The sequence below is a fragment of the Ceratotherium simum genome, chromosome 15 (assembly GCF_057802395.1).
Source record: "Ceratotherium simum simum isolate JZ-2026a chromosome 15, ASM5780239v1, whole genome shotgun sequence".
Classification (NCBI taxonomy): Eukaryota; Metazoa; Chordata; class Mammalia; order Perissodactyla; family Rhinocerotidae; genus Ceratotherium; species Ceratotherium simum.
In genome coordinates, this window is record NC_141914.1 from 17,391,233 (window position 1) to 17,418,388 (window position 27,156).

General features: G+C 36.8%; 1 protein-coding gene across 1 annotated transcript in view; it reads right to left on the reverse strand.

The window, feature by feature from the left end:
• The window catches only part of ZBTB20 (zinc finger and BTB domain containing 20), a 775,204-nt gene extending 753,881 nt beyond the window's left edge, over positions 1-21,323 (reverse strand). The window contains exon 1 of the mRNA XM_087439628.1: positions 21,251-21,323. The gene's annotated coding sequence lies outside the window, so the exon portion shown is untranslated. The remainder of the gene's footprint in view (positions 1-21,250) is intronic.
• Positions 21,324-27,156: the final 5,833 nt, after the last annotated feature.

Here is a 27,156-nt window from a genome sequence, read left to right on the forward strand (position 1 = left end):
ATTTATGGAGAAAGTAAAAGCCAAATTATTGGGGCAGGAAAATTTTAAAATGAGGATATATTCTTGGAGTTAGGTATAGTCATTTATTTAGACTTAGAGAAACACGTTCATCCATTCCATTTTCCACCAACCAGAATCTAGGTATCTTGAATAGTACAGTATAGATTCTAGAGTATTAAGATCATACCTATGATTCTGTAATAAAAAAATGTAAATGTTTTTATTCTTTTGCAGTGTTGGTTTTAACCAATAAATCATAATATAGGTATTTCCTGAGAGTCACACACTCCCCCCAAACTAGCCAAAGGTAAATTTGGTGTCTGGTTACTAAAAGATGATAAATATTTTACCATTTGAAGTATTCATGCTATAGTCACTATTAACTGTAGTTACAAATTACAAGAAGAGAATTTCTACTGAAATATAACAACAGATTACACAGCTGTGCTTAGCTGTCCAAGGCCATTTATTAAGTCAAAACACAACACATTATCATTTTGTCCAGATGTGATGAAGGCCCAGACTTCCCACAAAACATTAATATCTCTATACTAGAACAAGAAGTCATCAGGAGATATACTTGAATAAAGAATTTCCCTCAATGACCAGGAAAATAAACAAAGAAATTCTGGAGACTCATCTTGGACTTTAAGCAATTAAGTGTATTCACACTTTCCATGGATCCCACTGTTTTGTCTGTTTGAGGCTTTGATAGCTTCATCAGTACTATGTTCTATCATTATATGTGAGGAGGCTTACTATCAAACATGTAACTTGAAACATATATATAAAATAAAATATATGTCCATTAAGTGTATAAAATGAGTTTCTTCAGATTTCGTTATCATCCTCATTCTTTGCACACTGCATTGTTTTTCAAAGCACTTAGACATTTATTACTTCACTTGACCTTCACAAAGATTGTGTGAAGTAAGTGAGGAAAATACACTATCTTAAAAATTAAGATTCTGAGACAGAAGTCAAGTGATTTGCCTAAAATCATAGCATATGCTGACTTCTAGTTTTATTCTTAAATACCCTTAAATGCTTTCATTTCTACATTTTGTTACCTTGTTAAAATCATTACCGTGCCTAAGATCTAATACATCAAATCAGCAAGTATTAAGCCAGCTCTATGTGCAAGTCTTCGATTCAGGCATAATTGTAGTTATAATTAATTTGTAACTTGATAGGGGTAACATTAGAAACATTTAAGAACTGACACAGAAGGTACCAACCAAAGAAACTGAACACTGAACAAACTGCAACATAGCACCTAAAGCTTTGCCAAGGGTATTGACTGCATGTCAGCCCTGAGATGGGTATGACTCATAGAGTGTGATTTGATCTCAACTATAAATCATTTGTAGATAAGTTTATTTGGCCTGAAATGCTAGAAGATTGTATAGCATTTTTTAGAACACATAGAAAATTCTGGTAGCAAGTGGTACAAAATTAAAGAAACCGCGAATGTAAAGGAAAAAAACATTTCCTGGGTGCCAATATTCAGAAATACGAAATTATTACCACCAAAAGTAGCCATCATTATTTTTAAACATTTTAATTTAATTTCTTTATACATATATATTCAAGTGTTCTTAATTTTATTAAAAAGCATAAGTGGGGTTTTGAATGTTTTTTTAATTTAATTTTTATTGAGATAACTGGTTTATAACATTACATAAATTTCTGGTACATCGTTATATTTCTATTTCTCTGTAGACTACATCGTGTTCACCACCAAAAGTCTAATTGCCATCCATCACTGTATACATGTGCCCTTTTACCCCTTTCGCCTTCCCCCTCCCCCCATCCTGTCTGGTAAACACCAATCTATTCTCTGTGTCTCTGTGTTTTTGTTGTTGTGTCTCTGTGTTTTTGTTGTTGTTTTTTTTTTTTATCTTCCACATATGAGTGCAATCATACAATATTTGGCTTTCTCTGTCTGACTCATTTTGCTTAGCATAATGCCCTCAAGGTCCATCGATGTTGTTACAAATGGCAAGATTTCATTCTTTTTTATGGCTGAGTAGTATTCCACGGTGTATATACACCACATCTTCTTTATCTATTCATCCATTGAGGGGAACTTAAGTTGTGTCCAAGTCTTGGCTATTGTGAATAATGCTGTAATGAACATAGGGGTACATATATCTTTCTGAATTCATGTTTTCATGTTCTTTGGATAAATACCTAGAAGTGGAATAGCTGGGGCATATGGTAGTTCTATTCTCAATTTTTTGAGGAATCTCTATACTGTTTTCCACAGTGGCTGCACCAGTTTACATTCCCACTAGCAGTGTGTGAGGGTTCCCTTTTCTCCACATCCTCTCTAACACTTGTTATTTCTTGTCTTTTTAATAATAGCCACTCTGATGGACATGAGGTGATATCTCATCGTAGTTTTGATTTGCATTTCCTTAATAATTAGTGATGTTGAACATCTTTTCATGTTGTCCACACTTCCTAAAGCAATCTACAGATTCACTGCAATCCCTATCAAAGTCTCAACATTTTTCACAGAAATAAAACAAAGAATCCTAAAATTTATATGAAACAACAAAAGATCCCGAATAGCCAAAGCAATCCTGAAAAAAAAGAACAAAGCTGGAGGTATCACACTCCCTGATTTCAAAATATACTACAAAGCTATAGAAATCAAAACAGATTAGTACTGGCACAAAAACAGACACACAGATCAATGGAACAGAATCAAGAGCCCAGAAATAAACTCACACATCTATGGACAGCCAATTTTTGACAAAGGAGCCAAGAACATATAAGGGAGAAAGCAAAGTCTCTTCAATAAATGGTATGGGGAATACTGGCCAGCCACATACAGAAAAATGAAAGTAGAGGATTTTCTTACACCATACACAAAAATTAACCCAAAATGGATTAAGGACTTGAATGTTTTTAAAAACCATAAAACTCCTAGAAGAAAACATAGGCAGTATGTTCTTTGAGATCAGTCTTAGCAGTATCCTTTTGAATATCATGTCTCCTCAGGTAAGGGAAACAAAAGAAAAAATAAACACATAGGACTATATCAAACTAAAAAGCTTCTGCACAGCAAAGGAAATCATCAACAAAATGAAAAGACAGCCTAACAATTGGGAGATAATTTCAAATCATATGTCTGATAAGGGGTTAATATCCAAAATATATAAGAACTCATACAACAACAACAAAAAACAAACAACCCAATTAAAAACTGGGCAGAGGATCTGAACAGACATTTTTCCAAAGAAAATTTACAGATGACCAACAAGCACATGAAAAGATGCTGAATGTGTTTTTAGTGCAATTTTTCTTTTCCTTTTATTGCTTGGCTCTCTGCTCCTTTCCCTCTACATTGCCTCCCATCCAAAATAATCCATTTTAACAATTTAGGCTGCACCCTTCCATATTCTCCCTTTTGCAAATAACTCTACCATAAAGCAGATATATACATATGCATACATTACATATGAAATACATATTCAGGGACTGTTGTCATTATTTTACAAAAATTTAATATTATACACACTTTTCTATAACTTGCTTTTCTTACTCATCAATAACTCCTGGAAATTATTCCAGATCACCTGAGGTAGCTTTAAAAAATCTTTTAATGACTGCATTATATTCCATGGTGTGAATTTCCATTATTTATTAGCATTACTTTACTAATAGAATTACTTTTCCCCCTATTTTATGACTATGAACAAGCTGTAACATCTTTGAAACCAAAAAATACAATATTCTTAAATATTGATACTTATATTTGTATGGGATATATTCCTAAGAATGAGATTGTTAAATCAAAGGATATTCTGAATTGCAATTTTTAATAGGTATTATCAGATTGCATTTCAAAAAAGTTAAAACATATCACATTTCCACCAGTAACAAAGCGACAAAAAGTCGCTTTTCCCCCATCACCACTAGCAATAAATGTTAAACCCATCAGACTAACAAAATCGTTAAATGCTAAGACACAATACCTCACTCTTACTTAAATTTGAATTTCCCTAATTACTAGTGAATTTGAACATTTCATATGTTAACCAATAAAATTTACTTTTCTGTGTATTATCTTTTCCTTTTACATTGGGTTGTTTCATAACTTTTTTCTTAGAAATATCTAAGAACTCTTGGATATTAACTTTTCATATTAATATGTATTACAAATCCTTTTCCAAATCTATATTTTCCTAATAATATTTATATAAAAGTTTTTTATTTTTATGTAATTGACTATGTTAACTCTTATTTTAAACTTTCTGGGTTTTCATTCTTGTTAAAAAGATTTTATAGTCTTCTAGATCTCTTGGGCAAGTTTTTTTGTTTTATTTTTTCATTTAAGCCTTTCATCTTAACTATTTTTGAATAATATGCAAGATGAGAATATACTTTTATTTTTTTTCCACCAAGATAACTTGTTATGCCAATCCCATTAATTAAATGATCCATCATTTTCCAACTAAATTGTCATCTGTTTTAGGATTCTCCAATCTGTTCATGGATCTATTTGTCTATTCCTATGCTATTACTGTATTGTTTTCATTAGCTGACTTTGTAATATGTTCTAGTATGTATAATGCAAGTCCCTCTTCACTGCTCTTTTTCATATTTTCTTGCCTTTTGTTAGCACTTAATCTTCCATGTAATTTAAAAATAATATTGCCTAACTCAGAAAAAAAAATCCCCATTGAGAATCTAATTGGAATTGCATTAAGTATATTAACTTCGGAAAAATTAACATTTTGCTATTATTTTTCCATACAAAAACATAATTTGTGCTTTCTTTAATCAGATCTTGTTTTATGTCTTTTAATAAGATATTACCTCTTTCTTTCATATTGGTTCTGTATCATTCTTGATAATTTTATTACTAAGCATTTTTTAATTTATGTTTCTATGGGAAATAAAATAACTTTTTCCTGTTGGGAAAAAAAGTTTCCTAGATGCCTATTACTTCCAGAGAAAAGCTATAAATTTTCATCTAATTATCTTCTATCCAACTACCTTTTTAACTTTTCTTACTAATTTTTCTAGATCTTTAGAGTTCTACAATTTTTTAGGTCAGATCATATCAGCCAAAAAGACACTTTAAGCTTATTTTTACAAATGTTAATGTCATTTATATCATTTGCCTACTATATTTGCTAAAGCTTCCTAGTTAATGTTAAGTAATTTTGATAGATGATTCCTGTCTAGTTTTGATGTTAATTGAAATATTGTTAGGATTTAGCCATTTCCGGTTATATTTTCTGTTGGCTGTGAATGAAAATATTATATTTAAGCAATTCTTTTATTCTTATTTTCACTGATTTTTAAAGGAAGATCTGTTGATTTGTATCAAATTACTTTTCACTATCTATTGAAATGAACGTATGATTTTTCTCTTTTAACTTGGTGATGACTGCTGTTGAGTCATGCTTCAATTTCTATTTTTTTGTAAAAAAGAACAACTTCTAGGTCCTAGTGTATTATTCTTTTGATCTATTGGTGATATTATTTGTTAATATTTTATATATAAATTTTGCATTTATTTCATAATATTGGACTATAATTTATCTCTGTACAATCTTTGTCTGTGTTAGATATTAAATGAAATTAGGAGAGATTTCAATATTTCTCAATGGTCTAGAATAATTTAAGGTATATCAAAATTATTTATTCCTTAAAGTTTAAGTGACTACATTTGGTCAACTTTCCAGTCTCTTGTATACTAATAGGTGTCTGTTTTCTACTTCTTCTTAGGTCAATTTTTATAATTTGCATTTGACTAAAAGGTGTTCCATTTCTCATAGGTTTCAAATTTATTGCCAGACAGTTGCATTTAGATTTCTTTTAAAATTCTTTTCATCTTCCTGTTTTGTCTACTGTCTCATTCCTAATTAGTGTCTATTTTTGCTCATTCTCTTTTCCATAAACTTTATTATTACTATGAGATAAAATTCATATAACATAAACCTCAGCATTTTAACCATGTTAAAGTGTGCAATTCAGTGGCTTTTAGTACATTCTCAAGGCTGTATAAACATCACAAACTATCTAGTTCCAGAACATTTTTACCATCACAGAAGAAAATCCTATACCCAGTACGCAGTCACTCCCCATCCTCCCTTCTCCCTGTCCCTGGCAACCACTAATCTACTTTCTGTGTCGATGGATTTGCCTATTTTGGACATTTCATATAAATGGAATTATACAGTATGTGGCCTTGAGTGTCTGGCTTCTTTCACTGAGGCTAATGTTTTTAAGGTTCATCCACCTTGTAGCCTGTTATCAGTACATCATTCCTTTTTATGGGTGAGTAATATTCTATTGAGTGGATACACCACATTTTTATTTATCCATTCATCAGTGGATGGACGTTTGAGTTGCTTCCACATTTTAGCTAGTATGAATTATGCTGCTATGAACACTTGTGTACAAGTTTTGTGTGAACCTATGCTTTCAATCCTCTTCCACTTCAGAGTGGAATTGCTGGGCTCATTTTCTTCTTTGCTTTTTCTACACATGGAGTTTATGTACTGCATTGGTCTTTCCAAAGATCCACCTTTTAGATTGATTTCAGTTTATTGTATTTTGTTTCCCATTGCATGAACTTCATCTTTTAAAAAATTAATGCCCTCTTCTTCTATCTTGCATTATTCTTTATTCTAATTTCTTAAAGTTAGTAGATCACCCTTTATTTTCCTCTTCCTTAATAGTGAAGGCATGTAAGGTTTTCAGCTTTCCTCTGACAACCCCTTCAGCTGTTTTCCATAGCTTTTTACATAAAATACTCTCCTTTCATTGTTTTCTAAGTGACTTCGTCTTTCTCTAAGAGTTATTTAGGAGTGTTTTCTTTAATTTCTGAGTAGTTAAGAATTTTTTTGTCACCTTTTACAAAAACTTTTAAAATTCTAATTGTACTGGCTTATAATGAGAGATTGTCCTGTAAAATCTCTGCTTTCCAAAATTTATAAATTTTTCTTTGTGGCCAAGCACAGAGATAGTCAAAAAATATTTAAAGAATATCAGATTCTACATATATGTTAAATTTATGAATTATTCATTTCTCTTAATCATTGTTTTTATGTGTTTAACAGAGCTGTCTGGACCTTTCCAATAGTTTTTGCTTTATGTTCTTATCGGCTATAAATAAACCTGCTGTGTACAGATTTATGTGGTTCTTCATAAACTGTGCCTTTTCTCATTATAGTATCCCTTTTGATATCCATGTTGTCACTCATGTTTTTCTCTTTTCCTTTTGTTTGCATTTGCCTGGTGTCTTTTATGCCCACCATTTTACAAACAACCTTCCTTTATAACTTTGTCATGGGTGTTTTTCTTGTATTATAATTTGAGTGGCTTGTTTTTAAATTCAATCTGACATCTGTCTTTTAATGGGAGAATTTACTCCATAATTGATGTGCTCAATGTTATATCTTCCAATTACTTTTACTTTTTTCTTATTTTACATTATTGTTTCCTTGTTTCCCTTTTCCACATTTTTTTCTTTGATCAAGTGGCTCTGCATTCTATTTTCTTCTCGCTAATATGGAATGTTCCATTGCATGATGTTCTATTGCATTAACCTTTTCTTTCTTTACTCTAATGAACATATATATATGAGAGACACTTTTTACCCCACCAAGAGGTTCTATCCTCTCTTCCCTTTCTCCTAAATAAATGAGATCTTCAGGATACATTCGCTTCCCTCCATCTTCTCTTTCTCCTTTCCTCTCATCACCCACCACTCATTTCTTCCTTTTTTACTTTCCTCCTGCCCACCCCCTCCATTAACTAAGTTTTGATGAGATGGTTCAGTCCTTTTAAAAATTTACTTACAGAAATATGATCCTTTTATTTTCAAGGCCTGAAATTGTCTATTTTATTACATATTTACTAGCCATCTATATCTCAAATGAAATTATACACACACACAATTATATATAAATGCTCATTATTCACCACTATTTCCTCTCGTCTTCATCTTCCTCATCTTGAAATCTTTGCTCTGGTTAATTTGTTGTTTGCTTATAATCTATTCTCAGGCATTTTCTCAGATGGGGTGTAATAATTATATATGCTCTGATTCCTTGATTATCCCTAAACGTATTTCTTTCACCTTGACTAGCAAACGATAACTTTCTTGGCATTGAATTTCTTGGATTGTCATCATTTTCCTTTTGCAATCTGTAGATGTCCTTCCACTATCTTCTAGCTTCCTATGTTGCAGATATGAAGTTCTATGATGCTTTGATATTTTTCCCCTTTATAGGAACTTGTTCTTTCCATTTGAGAGCTTGTAAGATGTTTCAACTTATTTTTAGAGTTCATAACTTTTATCAGGATATGCCTAAGTGTTTCTTTTCTTTCAATCAAGACCATAAATAAGTAAACCTTTTCAGTCCACAGGCTCTGATCTTTCTTAATCTTAGAGAAATTCTCTTCTATTATTTAATTATACCTCTCCTCCATCTGTTATTATTTTTTCCTCCATAATTCCTATTATGCACATTTTGCCTTCTAATCTCTCCTCCAAGACTTATCCTTTTTATTCGAGATTTTCATCATGTTTTATTTATTTATTTATTTATTTATTTATTTATTTATTTTTTTATGGGGAAGAGCAGCCCTGAACTAACATCCATGCCAATCCTCCTCTTTTTGCTGAGGAAGACCGGCTCTGAGTTAACATCTATTGCCAATCCTCCTCCTTTTTTTCCCTTTTTCTCCCCAAAGCCCCAGTAGACAGTTGTATGTCGTAGTTGCACATCCTTCTAGTTGCTGTATGTGGGATGCCGCCTAAGCATGGCTGGACATGCAGTGTGTCAGTGCGCGCGCCCGGGATCCGAACCCGGGCCGCCAGTAGCGGAGCACACGCACTTAACCGCTAAGCCATGGGGCCAGCCCCTAAGTTTTATTTTTGTATTCTATGTGTTTTGATATATTTCTTGCACTTGGTCTTTCAGTTCACTGATGCATGTTTCAACAGTGACAATATTCTCCTTTGACTTTTCCACCGAGTTGTTCAATTGAGATGTGATCTTCTTAGCACCTGAAATTCTTTTTTGTTCTGTATTTGAATTTCCTTAAATGTTAATTTTTTTTTTTTCAAATTCAGATTTCATTTATTTGTGTGAGTAGTACTAGTTGCTTGGAGTATGTACTCTGATTTTCCTACCTGATCCTCCCTCCCTCACCACTGGGTCCCCTTAAACGGATTGCTATTTTTCATTGAAAACTCACTGGAGCTCAGCTGAGGTGGTTGGAGTATCCTACATGACAGAAATATCAGACTTGTGAAAGCAAAGGTAGACTGTCTGTCAGCTCCCTGCCAAGGCATGAGGAGGAAGATGTCTGTGGTCCTCTCTATTTCTTTTCAGCCTTAGCAACAAAGAAAACTCAGTCAGCATATTCAGCTACCTTAGCTTTTTAGCTAGTTGGGGAGACGTGGATACTTAAAAGAAGTAAATATTGATCTCCCATAGTGGTTCACAGACCTCTGAAGCTCAAGCTCTTCTTCCCAATGTCTACTGTTTTCTGATCTTTATCCCTGTACTCCAGTGCTGTTCTCTAGTTGCTTGCCCAACTGAAGGTAGAAGAGTTTCAAAGCAAGGTTTCTCTAAACAAGGTGTCACGGCAATTGTTCACAGATCTTAGCAGTGATTTGATTCAGAAAGGCAGCCAGGAATTGGAAGTGAAGGGGAAGACAGACAAACATAGGTCACCTTGTTTTCAGAATCCTTAATGTTAAAAACGTTGAGGGAGGGAAGATATGTGGGTCTGGGGTGTGTCTGAGAATTCATCATAATCATTCCCAAGATCTGTGAACATTCCCAAGAATCAATACTTTTCTCAGAAAGCATATTCCTGAATATATAAAAATGACAATATGTTCTCTTTATGCTCTTAGATACAGATCCCAAAATATACTATAGCTATTAATCACTTGAAGTATGTGTTAATGCAATCCCAGTTTTAATTATTCTAGGACATAATTATATTTTGTTTTGGAAACAACTTCAAATCAATTTGCTGTAGTTTCAGTTAGCAGAAAGACAAATTATGACTTTGGCCAATCATGTAAGTTTCCCAGTGTCTAACTAGCTAGTCTTATAAATATGAGAAAGCATGTCAGCTGTTATATAGGAATTAAACATGCATCCTGCACAGTGGTTCACCCTCCATGTTGTTCACAGCCCAATTACCTCTTTTTGCTTTCTAGAAGAGCTAAGGATATAATATCACCTAACATTAAAGTGTTTCCCTGGACTAGACTTCTAAACAATGTAGATCATAAGGTAAAATAAGCTAAAACTTATTTTAGTTTTAGCTAAATTGTGTGAAATTCTATGAACTTTTTTTTTAAGAATTAGGAAGCTCATATAAAATGTTCAAAATCTCAATTTTAATCTATTAAGTGCAAAAAATAATGTGGGTTGTTTGTCCTGCTATCCAGATAGGAATCATATAGGATATGAAATTTGGGTTTCATCCTTGAATCACTAGGTAATGTAATTCTGTGTACTCTATTCAACACAATATCCTGAATTGATTGTAGTAGATTTGCTTTACTATTGATGCGTGATATCTGATATAATTCTTCTTTGAATCATGGTAAATATAATTTTTTATTGGAACTTCTGCCATGATAGAATTTCATTAAGAATCTAAAAGGATAAAAGATCATGAGCATGTGTAAAAATGTTTGGGTCTTAGAAAAGTACAGAGAAGGGCAGTTGTAGGTAATAACAATTGTAACAATGCTAAATTTGAACCAGTCAACAGAAAATACAGGAATGGATAGCCAGGTAGGCAAGCACCAAAGTAATCTTCCTAGGACAGCTACAAAAGGGCCTGATCAACATTGACTCCCTCCAGTGTGCCAGGTACAATGCTAAGCACTAAGGCTTTCAAGATTAATAAAACATGGTACCCGCTCTTAAGGAACTGTAGTTCAGTGTAGTACAATTCTGAATGTTACCTTTCTTGAGTGATGAATGTCAAAGAATTTGAGTCATGAATTAAACTGCATATAAAGCACCAAAAGGAATCAAATTCACTTTACACTCCATGCACCCATTTTTGCATAATAAAACTCATCATTACACAAATAATAGATAGAAACAGAGGTATGCATAACATGAAATTACGGAATAACAAAAAACATTTATTTTGGCTTTTATATACTTTAGCAATTCACTTTATAACAAATCTTGAGACTATAATGTAGAATATCTAAATCAGAAGGGCCTGGAATTCTGTTCATTTTTTTCCATATTGTTTTTCAGCTCAAATCACTCCTTCAATATACTATTGCTTTGTTCTCGACCCTTTACCAGAACAAGAAAAATTATTGACAGCATGAGTTTTCAAAGGTATTTCTCTAAGGGTCAGATATATATAGGAAGGTGAGATGCAAACGACACAGCTATTAAAAAGATTAGGTACCACAAGAAGTCAAAAGAACAAGAACAAAAGAGTACCAATGACAATGAACCTGAAGGGGAAAGGGGTTATGCATAAACTGAATGTTGATCATCTTTTTAACTTAACATATTTTTCTTAGCGATGTACCTATTTGAAATATACAAAATGATTATTGTACCATATTTCCTAATGTACTAAAAATAAGAGTCCAAAGAAAAGATCAGATATACTGTCATAAGGAAAAGTAAAGTCACATAGGTGATTGTATAGCACTTTCATCTTTCATTATTCTTTGACTCCATTCAGATGATCCAACTAATATATATATAAATACAGTTCAATAATGAATGTTATCTCTTAAAAACTTTTGAAGTCTCTAGTACCTTGTAGACAAAGGTATGAGTATATATGTATACATAGCATACATATCTGTTTGTACATGGTTTGATGTCATTAAGATTATTTGAAATAACAAAAATTCACCTTAAAAGTTTCTATAATTCCCTTTTCATTAACTCATGCTGCTTATCCTAAATATAATCCAAACTCAAGTACACTGACTTTACCTGGGCTGATCCTTTGAGCCTATTACTCTGACAGAAATGCATTCATCCTGTCAAATAAAAATGAACCTTTCTTTCAGTATAGTGACAAATTAAGGAAAAGTTAAAGTTACATAAGAGAAGTCTAGACTCTATTCCACCTTAAGCCTGGAGGAGCCTGGTTTAAAACTCCATGAGTGTGGGAAGGAGATCAATGGCTAAATTACATAATGAAATGAAATAAAATAAAGGTATAATTTATTTCCCTTATCAAATCCTCAGGAAAGCTGGGAGGTGTTTTCTTGTATTTGAAAACTGGACAGCAGAGAGCAACTTATATTATAAATGCCCCCAGAAACAATGATTTCAGAATTGAGTGACACACAGTAAGTACTCAATAAATGACAGCTATTCTCAGGTTTACGACATAGGCTTTTGTGCTAAATTGCATTTCTTTGTAATGCACCTAAATTTACTGCCTAATTCTAAGTATTGATGATCATGTTTTTTGTGCCCAAGCCATAGCAGTCTTTGTATCCCAAACTCTAGGTGGCCCCTATTTAAGCTAGCTGTTGGTTTCTGAAACAAATGTAAGGGCACAAACAATAAACGTTAAGGGCCTCCAAAGTCAGTGGATCTGCTGCAGTTTTTAACATATTCTGTTTCTGTTCTGCCTCACTCTTTTTTCCAGTATGATCCCTAGTTCTCAGGGGTTACTCAGTCTGCTTAGATTTAGTTTTCCTTTTTTACCTCACCCTTCCCAGTACTCCCAGTATCTACTGCTTCCTTTGACCTGTTCCTACTCATGACTGTCTCGGCCTGCTGTAACATCTGTTACCCAGCTCCACTGTTGCTCATTGAACCAAATCAGGCAGCATCTACCCTGTCCATCCACTGTAAAACCTTTAGACAAATTCCCTCTCAGTATTTGTAATTCTAGACTGAAGAGTTAAATTTTAAAAACAGACTGTACCATAGCAACCATTCCTCCCACTTACAGCTCTTTCACCTTGTGCCCTTCTCTGGAACCTTCTCCAAATCCACTACAACTTTCTTGAAATAAAATGACCAGTACTAATCTGAGCAAGCACTGAGTGAAAATGGTCCCAGAATAGAGGCGTGATAGGGTGGTGATTAAGAGCTTAGGTTCTCGAGAGTTGGACTTGAGTTTGAATTCTCAGCTGTTTTATACTAGCTGTGTGACTTTCAACAAGTTATTTAACCTTTCTGAGCCTTAGCTTAATTTTAGAAATGGCAAATAAAAGTACCTATCACATAGGATTATGGAATTAACTGAGAAAATGCAGATACACCCAATGCCTGGTACAGAGTAAGCTCTCAGTAAGTGTTGACTACTCTTGTTGTTGTCGTTAGTATTATTGTTTAGTACAAGGACAGAATGAGTTTTATTTTCTTTTCACTCTGCTTCTCACCAATAATTTTGCTAGTCTTTATGGTGCCAATGTCTTTAGAAAAGAGTCTACATAATTCCTCAACACATGTGGCTAGGTTTCAGTTAACTAATAGTCTAAACTTAGCTTCCCTTCTAAATATTCCTTAGAATATTTTTTACCTTATTTGTACGCACTAAGGTACTCATAACACCTTTCATGCCCAATGGGTGATCTAAAACTTGTCTTGCCATTTCTTCCTACTAACTAGACATTTGGTAGGCCAGGATAGCTTAGCATTCCTAATATGTTGGAGAGTTTGCTGTATTTTCTGTCTATGAGGCGATTTATAAAATATTATGATCAGTACCAGGAACATCTGGAGCTGGGAGTGAGTGTAGGGAAGTGAGAGGATCCAGAGATTGTTAAGTATAGCTTTCTCCCGTCTGTTTCTATTTGTGAAGAGGTAAAGTGTTTGATGGTTTTGAGCCTCTCACTACCGTTCATACAAGCAAAAGGAATTTGAATCAACTAAAAAGAAACTGAGAGTGAATTTTTAATTTTAAATGAAAACTTTGAGGTTATATTAAATAAAGACCTATCAAGTAAGTACACACAAATGGTGTGCAGTTGTTTCTATATATGCCAGTGCAGCATTTGCAAAGTCTTTTCTAACACAGACTAACACAGATTCTTTCCACTGCTCTTCATCCAAATAGTCAACTTTGTCTACCTTATCATCCCTCCTATGTAAATCTGTCCCTGGATGGGTATAATGCAGGATCAATAATCAAACACAGTAGTTAAAAATTATCAGTTTTATAAGCTCTATATAGAGATGGCTCCTGATAACTCCAAGTATATTTATTTTTTGCTTAGGCACAAAAACCAAGTTTACCTTCTCACCTTGAAGAAATAGATCTATTTATCTATCAATATTATTTCATAGAATTAGAAAATTACTGTGATTAATTAATTCTGTTATTACCTGCTTTCCCCAGTTAAGCAACTTTATGTGGAGTAAAATGCAAAGAATCATGTTTATAAATTCTATTACCAATTTATCTTCATAAGTGAAGTGGTGAAAAAGTTATGTAAACTAATAAATGTATTATAGCTACCAACTATAAAAGATTATAAGTACTTAATATTATGTATCTACACTTATACTACTATGCCATATTCAAAAGCAAGTATCATTAAAATAAAACTTCCATCAACAACTAAAAGTAAAAAGCAAAGTCAAATATTCTACATATACTCTTTCCTGGTACCCTAAACATCACTTCCAGTCACATTACCCGAGGCTAAAATAAATATTCAAGTGTTGAAAGAAATATGCTCATATTATTAGAGCTGAAAAGGATGCTGAAGATGAAGAAGCTAAGGCAGAGATCCAAACAGATTATGTGACATGCCCAAGATCATACGTTAGTGGCAGCACTAGAATAATCTCTGCTAACTCCACATTTGAGATTTTTGACAATGTGCAGTAAAGTGAAAGAGTTAAATCTAATATATGAGGGTTGACTGAAAGGTTAGATGTTGTCCCCTTAAGCTAAAAACCTTTGAATTTAATGACTTGTACTTATTTGATTTTATATTCCTAGTAAAGTAAGTTTAAAATACCATAAAATTGTAAAAACTAACTAGAAGTAATGAAAACTACAAAGGAAATTTATGCTTTTCCTTAAATCAAAACCATGGAAAAGAATATTTTTTAATGTCTAAAAGAAGCCCGAGATTTATGAGGTGTGTGTATGTATGGTAGTATTGGTTTTTGTTTTGTTCTGTTTTGTACATTGTTAGAGGGTCTTCCAGTTTCCTTTTGCAATGGTAATCTGTGTTCCAAAAATGGGGATACATATAAAACAAATTTCTGATAATTTATAAAGCACTTAACTATAAATAAATAAGTCTCTAGAAACTTACTAATGCCAGTCAGTTAGAAAATGGATATCAAGAATTTCAAAACTAAAAATCCAAGTCTTTTTAATACTGTGTGAATTAGAAATAAAGAACATCTTTAAAAAAAAAGTCAAAAGTAATTGAAAGAGAGATTAAATCAGTACACTCAATTCTCTAAACTGTACGTATATTTTTCCTGAAGTGTATATTCATGAGCTGACAGTAACGACAGGTTGGCCGCTTTGCTTGACTATAGTTCTGTTTACTTCATACTGTCAAGAATGGATTTTGACACTCACAGTATTAATATTGCTATTTTTATTGATATAATTAGCACTGCTATAAATAATTCCTCAGCTTGCCATATCTAAGTATACCATTACAATCAGCAATATTAGGGTTTCTTTTTTTATATGATACCTTGGAAATAGACTGCTGGCCTAAAGAACCACAGTGACCTCACGATGTGGAAATTACTGGGGAAAAAAAAAACGTTGCCCTGTCAATGGAGACTACTGTTTTGTGTATGATTTCACTAAACAAACTAGTTTATATTTGTTTGAAACTAAAGTTTCTCACCAATCTGGTGTTTCAATTTCACATCACACCATATTGTACCTAAAACAGGCAATCTGGATTCCTGTTGCCACTTTTCTCCCCCCACACACAGCTCAGGAATGGGTTTGAAATACAAGGCTTGAACAGATAAAGCAAAAGAATTAAGACATCCAAAATTCAGAATGGGTGGGTGAAAATAAGTGTGCTTGAAGTCTTTCGTATAACTGCTAGTGGGTGGCCCACTTGTGAGTTTTTGATCGTTACATGAAAGTAAAATCAAAACACATTTTATCTTGCCTCTCGATCTCATCAGCTGTGACAATAACCTTATCTAGACCTTGAATAGTTTGTTCATAAAACAGAGTGGGGTGATTGACCCAGTGCATATTCAACACAGAGTATGAAGGCCAAAACAAAATGACAATACAATTCAAAACAAGTTGGTAGAAATTTTAGACTAGTATATTAAACCTTTCTTTGTCTCTATCACTTGACAGATGGTTAGCCCTTGCACAGCCTAGTCTCTCTGGCAAAGAAATGACTGTGTCTAGCCAATAACACCCCAAATTTTGACTTAAAATGCACTGTACGCATACTTACACTTACCTTAAAAATATGAATATTAATAGAATTAGTCATGCTTTTTTAGTACTATAAAAATTTGACAGATGTCAAGATTTTATCTTTTGCCCTATGAATACCTCTTTGAAACTCTCAACCGTCTTATTATGTGGATCCAGGGTTCTAAGAACTCTTCAGATTTCATTCATTTTACGGGCTGTTTGGTAATCATGCTTTAAAAAAAACTTCCAAAATAACTTTTAATCCAAAATTATTAAAAAATTTACAAAGATTTAATTAGCTTGTGTTTCTTTGTTGCTCAGAGCAAAGTTTTGGTAACTAACAAAGTGAGTTAAAAAAATCACCTGGGAACTTTGAATGCCTTCCATGGCGAGGACCACAAGGCAGGACTGGAATAATTTATCCAGTACTGAAATATGTCTTTATTCAAAAACTGCTCATATATAAACATATACTCATATGCACATAAACACACATTGATCAACCATCCCTACTAGAATTAGGAAAAGTTCTTAGTTTTTAGCATTCTATGGACCATTCTTCCACTTGGCTCTTTAAAAAAGATTTCAGCTAAAACAATATATTCCATTAGTTACAGTCTCTGCTTTTCTTCCTAAATCTTCCTATTTATAGCTTTCAGATGCTGGCAGGTCTGTATACAAATAGCCAGAGGCAACCTCAGTGTTCCCTAAAGTGTATTAATATGTACCGTTTCTGGAAGAGGTGCTTATGCTACAAATTAGCATAAACAGAAACCTAATGTAGGCAGAGAAATACAAGCCCTTCACAGCAGGGGATGGGAGGACTGGTTGTGGGAGGATTGTGTGTAAAAAAAGTTCTCCTACTTAAGAACTGAACTTGTATTTGGCTAACAAGACTCACCATGACAGAGAAAAATAACGAAAATCAGAACTTGTTATTTGAGAACTATGAACTAGGTTTTGGAAAGGTGAGACACCCACTACTGGAAGCAATAAACTCAGTGTTAAATCATATACTCCCTTAACCAGGCACCAAGTTTCCTTCTGTTAGAAACCTCGGATTTTTACACCTACAGACTAAATGATTAGATTTAAAGTAATGCTAAAATCTTCTGTAATGTTCCTCTGGCATTACAAATGGTCTATTAAATCAAAGAAGTGCCAATCAAATGCTTTTGTAGTTTGAAAGAAAGGTTTAAATAACAAAGCATTTTTTGCAGGCCCCTTTTTCTCTCTTTAATGTCATCTATAAATTAATTACAACAAAGTTCTATCTTCTCTTGATAAAACCACAACTGAAAAAGATTTAAGCACTTGATTTTTCAGACATATTCCTAAAACAAATTCTAACTTAAAAAATTAAGATATTCTAGCTTATGTTTTAACACAATTTGCTAACAAGACAAAAGCTCCACGGGAATTTTACAGTAAATTTCAAGACACGGATTTTTTAATGTAAAGTAACATTTTATTTATTTCAAAGGCACGCTTAAAATTATGAAAAAAATAAAACTCCTATCTGTTATAAAGACCTACGGAAATGTATGCAGAATGTTTCATGACAATAACGAAGGGTACAAATAAGAAATAAAGTAAGCTCTTTCTTTCTTATCATTGACAATTGGTAAATATCCGCCTGCCCCTCAAACTTCTGCAAGCTCTTTGAAATCGTATTTCCTCAAACAAGAAAACAGCTGGGTTTTCAAGTTTCGTCCAAAAATTTCTTCTCCTAGCAACCTGAAGTACACAAAGCATATGTGACATTAAAATGTAAACTCCACAAGGGCAGAGAATTTTATCTCTTGTTCACTGTTACATCCCAAGCGTCTAAAACAATTTGATGAATTTAAACATCCATTTCAGAAAAACATGATTATTTCGGAGAATAAAGCAGAGCCCAACACGCTGCACTTCTGTACGTCAAATGTTTTAAAGAAGTCTCTCCTCACCACTCATTCTAAAATATTTGGAATAACTTGTAATTCATTTATAAATTTTAGATCCTTTACAGGAACTTAGTTGTATCTTTTACTGCTCTTCTAAAATGATCTAATTATTCAGTCTAGCCTTTTTTCTAGGAAGTCCAATTTGGTTAGAAAGTCTTCTGAAGACTTTCACTACCAAGATAAAAATAATTCACTTAAAATGGCTTTTTTCTTAGATTTTATTCCTACACCATGTAGTCAAATTCGTATTAATTTGACAGCAGAAGTAGTTGGATATTTGTGGGTCTCAAAAACTTTGCGACTCAACTACATGGGAACCTGGCATCACATCCACCAGTAGTTCTACCCGCCTCTCCAATCATAACTCTCACGTGGAAGTTTTTCTTTCCTCTAGTACTCCACTTCAACTCACACTGCCTTAGCTAGTCAGTGTACACATGAACTATACCTGTATTTTCTTGGTGTAGTAGTACAGTCACGTGTCACTTAACGACAGAGATAAATCCTGAGAAATGCATCCTTAGGCGATTTCATTGCTGTGTGAACATCATGGAGTGCACTTACACAAGCCTAGATGGTATAGCCTATTACACACCTACGCTATATGGTACTAATCTTACGGGACCACCATCGTATATGTGGTCTGTTTTTGACCAAAATGTCCTTATGCTGCATGACTGTAATCTTAAAATACTGGCATCCTACCTGGACTAGACAGGTAAGCATAAAGACTTCTTCCTGGAAGTGGATAAAATTTAACAATTTTTAGTTCTAAACTTCTTTCTTTAGTCTGTTAAAATCAGGACCTCACCATGAAATGGATATATTGCTTTGGAGGCTGGTAGCGAGTACCTGATGTTCATACACAAAAGGCCTTTATTCCACTGGTCTGTGAGATCTGAAAGCACAATACCAAAAATACCCAACTGCTAGACTCACTGAGCAGCTAATATATTTCTAGAAAACTCACTTTTCTTCTTCTCACCTGTTTATTTGAGCATAGTATCCTCAAGCCTAGAGCCCTCCAAAATTCAGCTCAATGGAAATCACCACCCCAATCTTAGTAATTAAACCTTGAGCCCTGAACAATGAGTAACGTCAGCAATTCTTCAAGGACAATTCCAAAAGCTTTCCTGAGCGAAGACTATTCCTGAGGGCACAGTGGTATCACCATGCACTATATGTGCATCAACTTTGATACATTCTGATTAAGAATGACAAAGAGCAAATGACAAAGGCATGAAAAATCAATGTAAATTCGTTTGCTTGTTTTTTGTTCTTTTCCTAGAAATACAGAAATACTTAGTTGTAAAGCAGAAATGCAGAAAGTAGCCAAATCTGGACTGGTCAAATTTATACGTGTGTGGGGAGCGGGAAGGTGTATTTTAACTATTCCCACGTGATAGCAAAAGGGTACTTGGGATTAAGAACAACACGTAGGAAAGTAAACCGTCCATGAAATTTGTTAATGATAACTGCTTATCATTTAAATTGTGTTTACAGCTATAGAATTTATTTACAAAATGGGCGTTATAATTTATGCTTTAAAACTTTCATTAGCAAGACGTTATGATAGTAACTTTAGAATAGGGTTCACTTGAAAACATCGGGGGAATGAGTGACCTCGGCTAATTTTATTAGCTGAAACTTACATATGACCACGCTGTGAGAACACTCTCGACTTCAGCATCATTTTGGTATTTTTAATGGTAAGAAGTAGTGAAGACAATTTTCACTTGTCTAGAAAAAAAAGTTAACACGCTCAATTCAGCTTGGGCCAGTGCTGATTCTGAGGACAGTACTTAACCCACAGGGTACCAAATTACTTCCTGTTTCATTCAGATTTTCATTGGAGAACTGTCCTCCTGCTACTGACCCCATTTAACCGGGTTCAGTGTTAAGAGATCAGCGGATTACCATGCTAGGTACTGTAGCTGTACGCCATATTGTGTTTTGAGCTAATGTTTATAGTTTATGCGTGTGCCTAGCATATGTTTGTGCAAGTGTGTTTATCAATAGAACTTTTAGAAAATCCCTGCCTCCTGCCTCTTCAGCATCCTTAAAAAGGATAACAGCTTCGGGGAGCAGGGGGCGTGGGGTGGGTGGTGGGACAGGTCCAGAAGCCCAACAGACAGTAATGCATTAAACGATGTAAGAGCGAGTGCATTTCTTTTCAACTTTCAAAAAGCTTCCAACCGTTTTATCTCAGCTATAACGAAAAGCGTCAACATTTTTTAATGTTTCCAAAAGGGGCCCAAAGGAGGAGAGAAAGAAGGAAAGACATGTCTTCCCTTCCCAAGCCCCCTCCTCTCTAGTCGTAGCAGCGAAGCAGGCGGGGGCCGCAGCTCCGGCGTCCGGAGGGGCGTCCAGCGGCTCTGGGGCCCGGACACCTCCCGCCCCCCCCCGTCTCTGAAGACGCTCCAGAGCCCGCGAGAGCCACGGCAAGCGGGGGAGGGCGCGAGGGAGGGGGCGGAAGACAAGCGGGCGCCTCTAGCAGCTCCTGAGCCCCGGCTAGTCCCCCTCAGCTCCTCTTCTTGGAAGCGGCAGCTCCAGGCGCAGGGAGTAGAGAGAAGAAGGCAGAAGACACATTTCCAGCTGCGGGACGCCCCGCCCGCTCCGTGCACCCGGGACCCTTCCGCGCTCCCTCCTCCCCGCGGGGTCGGACGAGGCCGTCGCCACCGCCGGGCGCGAGCAGGGGCGCCCGGGGGGGAGGGGGCGCGCGCGGGGCGGGGCGCGGGGACGCGCGCGCTCGGCCGGCCGGCGGCCCGCGGGCTCGCCGCTCTAACTCGCTCCCCCAACCCCACCCCGCGCCCCTCCTTCCCCGTCCCGCCGCCCCCACTCCAAGCGCCTCGCAGCCGCCTCGCCCCCCTCGGCACGCACACACCCCTCCCACCCGCCCCACAACAAATTAGAGTTTTTGGCGTTACCTCCTCGCGCTCTTTAATCTTCTTTCCTCAACTCCTAAACTTCCCCCCGCCCCTACTTCTTCGGCACAAGGCCCACATTGGGCGCCTCACGCGGCGAACCCTCTATCTTTCCCCACTATTGGGTTGCTCTCTTGCCACTCTTGGCTTCAGCCAGCCAATCAGAATGGGACGCCCCTCGTGAGGTTGCCGCCCATAAACAAAATACACTCTTCCTCCTCCCCTCCCCTGTCCCCGCCCCCATCTGTCTCTGCCCTCATCTCTACCACCTTCCATTGGGCTAGAAGACCCCAATCCGCTATCTCAAACAGCCATTGGGGCACGGAAACTTCGCTCAGAGCATTGTTAACAGGCGATTGGTCGAAATTCTTCCCACTCCTCCCCCCTCTGCCGCACCTTTGCCCACTCTGGAAAGGTCAGTCGTATCTCGTTGTTCAGTGATCCGAGAGGTGGAAGGCTATTGGTTGAGAGAGCCCGTCAGACCGGACTGCAGTGAGCCTCGATTGGCCAACACACACACGATCAGGTTTGGTTGTCTACTCCTCCGCCCCTCCTCCTGTTCTCCTCCACGCCCCTTCCCCCTCCCGACTGCTTTTACTTTCTACGCATTTCTATTTCCTCCTTTATTTATTTATTTGTGATAAACTTAAATGACCCGGCGACGGAGGCGGGACTTGAGACGAGGCCGAGGATGACGAAGCACGGCCTGGGGCCAATTGCCGAGAGGGCCGCGGGGTGAGGGGCAGCGACGGGGGCCAGTGAGAGGCCGCTGTCTGGAGCGCGCTCGGCCTATGGAGCCGGGATGTCCCCAGCGGAGGCGGCGGTTACCCGCTGTCTGGCGCGGCCGGCTGGCGGGGGGAGCCACGGGAAGGAGGAGGGGTTGTCGCTGTCGCAGACGGCTGAGGCAGCAGGATGGAAGCCGGTCCAGGGCGGTGGGAGGGGAGGCGCGAGAGAGGGTCTGGCGAGGCGGCGGCGCGCGAGGACACTGGGTCAGGCTTGCTGCCTGCGGGGCGGGGCGCAGGTTGCCAAGCAGGGAGGTCACCAGAGGCCGCTGAAGCCATGCCAGAGCCTAAAGGGAAAATTCGCTCCTTCAAGAGGTTTAGAAAAACAGTATGTAAAACAGTTCAGAGTAAGCCGCCCTTAATATAAATGAGGATATTATCCTAACGGGAAGAGTAGATTATGTTTCCCATTACTAGACGCCTGAAGTACCAGCGACCCAACCGGAGCCCACAAAATTCAATATCCTGAGGGCTGGAAGGAACAAATAAAGCAACACGGAAAATTAAATGCGGTTCAGATGCTTCAATAAAACCTTCATCCTCATCCATTTGTCACTCAGCAGAGCACTCCCCAGAGCCAGATTCTTACCAAGTGTTGGTCCAGTACTCAGGAGTCGGGGAAAAAAACGAGGCTCAAGGCCAGCAGGAAACTCAGGGAAGATTCCTAAAAAGGATTCCTCAAAAGGGCTGAGATGGGAAAAAAAAAATTCCCCTTTCACTATGCAAAGAAAAAAAAATTCTGCCAAAATGAAAAGTTGCGCTTTTTAGGGAACTCAGCAGTCATTTATCACAAAATAAGGGACTTGATCAAAAATACCATGCATGCAAAGAATATACTGTATTCGCAGTTGGAAAACAATATTTTTTATAGGACATGCATTTTATGTATAGTTTTCAATAGACTTGCATTAGTCCTCTGAATTTTATTTTAGGCTACCTTGGGACTTACCTCATGCATTAAAGAAAAAATTATCCGTGACACTTGCTAAAGATGGTTAGGCAGACTTTATTCAGGACCATCGGATAGGTATGGGTCGGACCATTGCGATAGAATTTTGCAACGAGGGAGAGATTGGGCAAGTGGGAATTTTAGCCAAGGATCAAGGGAGGGCGCGGGGGGAGGCGGTGTCAGTGAATGGAAAATTACTGAAAGGAAACGTTAAAGGTAAGGGGAGGTTTTGGCTAAACCAACATAACAGGATTCTTGCTGAACACAGGCCACAGTTATCAGTCATCACTTGGGGGATGGTGGAGGATGAAGAACCTGATCATATATTAAGGGTGATCACAGGGAGGGGTGGGGGTCAGGGGGGTGTGTGGGGGGGTGCTCTTGCTAAACTGACCGTGGTTTCTTGCTAAAACTAGATTTTACACGGAAGCACACTGATGCCTTTGATTAGAGGGTCTTTGGCAGAACCTAAGCAAAATAAATTGGTCCTGGTGAAAAAAATGTGCAAGGCCTTGACCTCATAAATACCATTAGATCTATCTTTTAAGGACTATACATAGGAGGGTCTCAGAATCCACAAAATTATTGCATCAGGTGTCAAATTTGAAGTTCAGTGAAGTGTACAAATTGCTATTGAGTTTGGAAGATTATTTTAGAATTTATGTATAAATCTTCACTAAAAAGTGATGTAGTGTCTGTATCTTATATGGAGTAATCAGCTTCACATGAGGAAATTCAGGAAAATTTAGCAAAGCTATTTAAATACTTAATCCCATAACTTTTCCAAGGGGCAATGGCTGCTCCAAGTACTACTTAAAACTAGTCCTTTTCAACCAGTTTTTAAAGCTATTCAACGTATTGGCATGAGAGTTGTTAGGGTTGTAATGATAAAGCATTAGGAAAACTGTAAATATTCTAATTCAAATATTAGTGATCAGGTGAGGCCTTGAATGTTACTGCCCCTTTTTAAGACGTTGGTTATTTATATCCAATTCTCCTGATGCTAGAATCTGGGGTTAGAATGCTTCTGTCTGTAAGAAATGCCTCAATCTCTATATTTACATTGCACATGCACAAACCCCCACCACCAACCCCACACACACAGAAATACAAACATCCCAAAAGATGTAGCAAAAATTCCATAATTATGTCAAGGGGCAAAAGAAATGTTTTCTTGGTTTAGCAATTAGCAGAATTGTGAAAAAGGATACGATAAGAATGATGTGGTAAGAAAGCATGCAAGGGTGATGAAAAAGCCGTGATTGATAGAAAATGAAAATAAAAGTGATGATTGCTTAGAGAAGGATTTTATAAGGAATTTCTGTCAGTACCCTAATGTAATGCCTTCATAGCTCCTAAATAGTTTACAGTCCCTAAAGCTTGAAAAGTGCATCAAAAGAAGCCAAACTAGTAGTAAATGAATTATTCGTATGTTACAAATGAGGACACTTACGCTTTGAATGTTTTATCCATGTCACAAGTGGCAGGGCTTATTTTGAAATTCAAGTCTGTCTGCCTCTTTTTGCTATGCCATTTATTCATTCATTCATTCAACAAATATTAAGTGCATATTCTTCATACTAGATATATTTATGAACATTTAAAATTGCCAGGAACTTAGAAACTAAAGATACCCAGGATTTAGCATTTTTCTCCAAAGAGTTCACCCTGTATTGGGAGAGAGGTAAAAGAACAAATTACTATGCTGTATACATATGTAGTATATACAACATGGGAATACGGAAGAGAGAATGCCTAACTCCTAAGAATCTGGGGATATTTGTAATACACTGAACTCATTACTATACTGAATCCAAAAGTTAATCATATCACATCATACTCTCAGGGGGCTTAAATTCTAATAAGGGCACTAATTAGACATATACATACAAAAACTATATTACTACCCAAAATGAGAAGACTCTTAATGATGGAATAAATAAAGTGCTGTGGGAGATAGAAAAGAAATACTATTTACATTTTGAGGAGTAAGGGGTAAGAAATCAGGGACATATCTTAATGGAAGAAGTGACTTTTGAAATGGTCTTTGGAGGAGGTGTTAGAGAACTTACACCTTTCTTCACACACAGCCATATATGAAATATACATCACTTGATATTTTTGCCATTTACTCAGACAGGTACTGCTTTTCTATACATGTGCTCACCATTAACCTAAGCAGATAATAGCCAATGAAAGAATATTAAAAGAAAAATGAGTCTTTCTTTCATAGTGAAGTAAATTGAATTAAACCTCAAAATGTGTGTCAATCTAAATAAAGAGGTAAACTGAGTCAAGCTCAAAAAAATAATGAGTTTATTCAGGCATAGCAGAGCAATTACAATTCAGGACAAAATGGTGAACCACAGGCAAGTCTGAAGAGACAAGGGGAAGATCAACTTTTATTAGGTTTTAGGAGGAGATTGGGGAGGTTTGTTTTGAATAAAAGTTTGGAGAAGAACAAGAGTTTGAGATTATGGTGGTTTTGTATTGGCTGTAACTGATGGTTAGCGCATTGTTGCTGGGGCAGGGAAGGATTGTCCTTCATTTTCTTAAAGCAGGAAATGAAATTCCCATGTGAAAAATGTCCTCCCTTGTACCAGAAGAAAAGTAACATTTTTGTCATCACATATTAGAAGCTGAGACTGAGAGAATTTTATGCAAAGAATTCTATACAAATAGAGCTTGTTATCTTCCTTCTTCCTGCTGGTTATGCAGGCTGCAACAAGTGGTCCACGCATGAGGGCTCCCCCTTCAGGGCTTCCTGACTCCATGTTAAATGAGGTTTCCCTGTATTTATTTTCACATGTTTCCCTTTTGATTAAGATCTTTCCTTGAAAGCATTGCTGATCAAGAGTCAGGTTGTCCACATTTAGTAGCTTTTGTCCCTTGGTGCCAGGAAGGACCTTTCCTGGCTGTCATGTCCCACATAGGAGGGAAAGTACGTAGCAATTAGAAATCGAGACCACATTTAAGTAACGAGGAAGAGCAGGAGGGAGAGCTCTTAGGCACTTTCCATCTCAAGTCTATATCTTATCAAAGTTGCAAGGGTTGGAGATGATCTTGAAGCTTTGAGCCAGCATCACCCTAATGGGGGTATCACTTCTGCAGAGATTTGACAGGCAGACAGATAGAAAGCTTAAAAATAATTATGAAAAGGTATAGGTAAACATCCCGATAAGCACTGACCTCCAATTCTCCAGCTATCTAAGTAATTATATGCCCATGGGAAATGCCATCCACCACAGACAAAGATAAAACCAGTTGGAGCACAGAGGATTCTAGCTAAGGCTTGGTTATTATTGATAGCTTCATTAGCTAGAGTTTCCTGATTGAACTTTTCAAGCCAGGGACCAGAGGAGTTGGGATGACATACTATGAGAGTTCATCTCATCCTAAAGGGGTCTTTCTAAAGGCCTTATAAAGAGGAGTTAGCCCATTTGTATTTTCCTTGGGTGCCAGGGAACACGTTGTATTTAAATAAGGAAAAGAACATGGGGAAGCAAAGGTTGTATGATTGGCAAAGGTGGAGGTGTTTAGTTGAACTAGTATGGTTATGGTTGGAGAAAGGTCGAAGCAAGGTATGAGAACACCTGTCTGTAACAGCCTAACCCAATAGGTAACAGTCATAGGCTTGTGGATATAATCGACAGTGGCATTTTGGACCAAAGAGAAATTGGTTGCACACAAGACCGACAGGTCTCTGACACTGTGAACAGATTGGAGTTTTTGGTGACAGACCTAACAGTCAGAGAGATTTTCCCCTTTTGTAATAGATTGGGAAATGCAGATAAGAGCATTGTCTTTCCAAACAAGAGAGGTTAGAAGAAAAAGTGAGAAGGAGCAAGGGAAAGAAGGTATACAGGTCTATTCTGGTCATCTTGGGAAAGCTGTCCCTTTCAGCTGTCATTGCTTCAATTCCTGGAAATCTTTATTTTTAGGTCACCAGTTGCTGTGCAGGCCCAGTCACAGTTTGGTGCTTTCTTTAGATGTGACATGTGAATCCAAGAGTCTATTCCTTGGAGTTTGGTGGCACAAGGGTTGGTTAACAGTACCTGATACGGACCTTTCCAAGGAGGTTGAAGAGAGTCTTTCTGGAGGTGTCTTTTCCAGTAGATGAAATCTCTGGGCTGTAAGGAGTGATGCTTAGGGACTTTGTCTCCTGGGAGTGTGCTGCG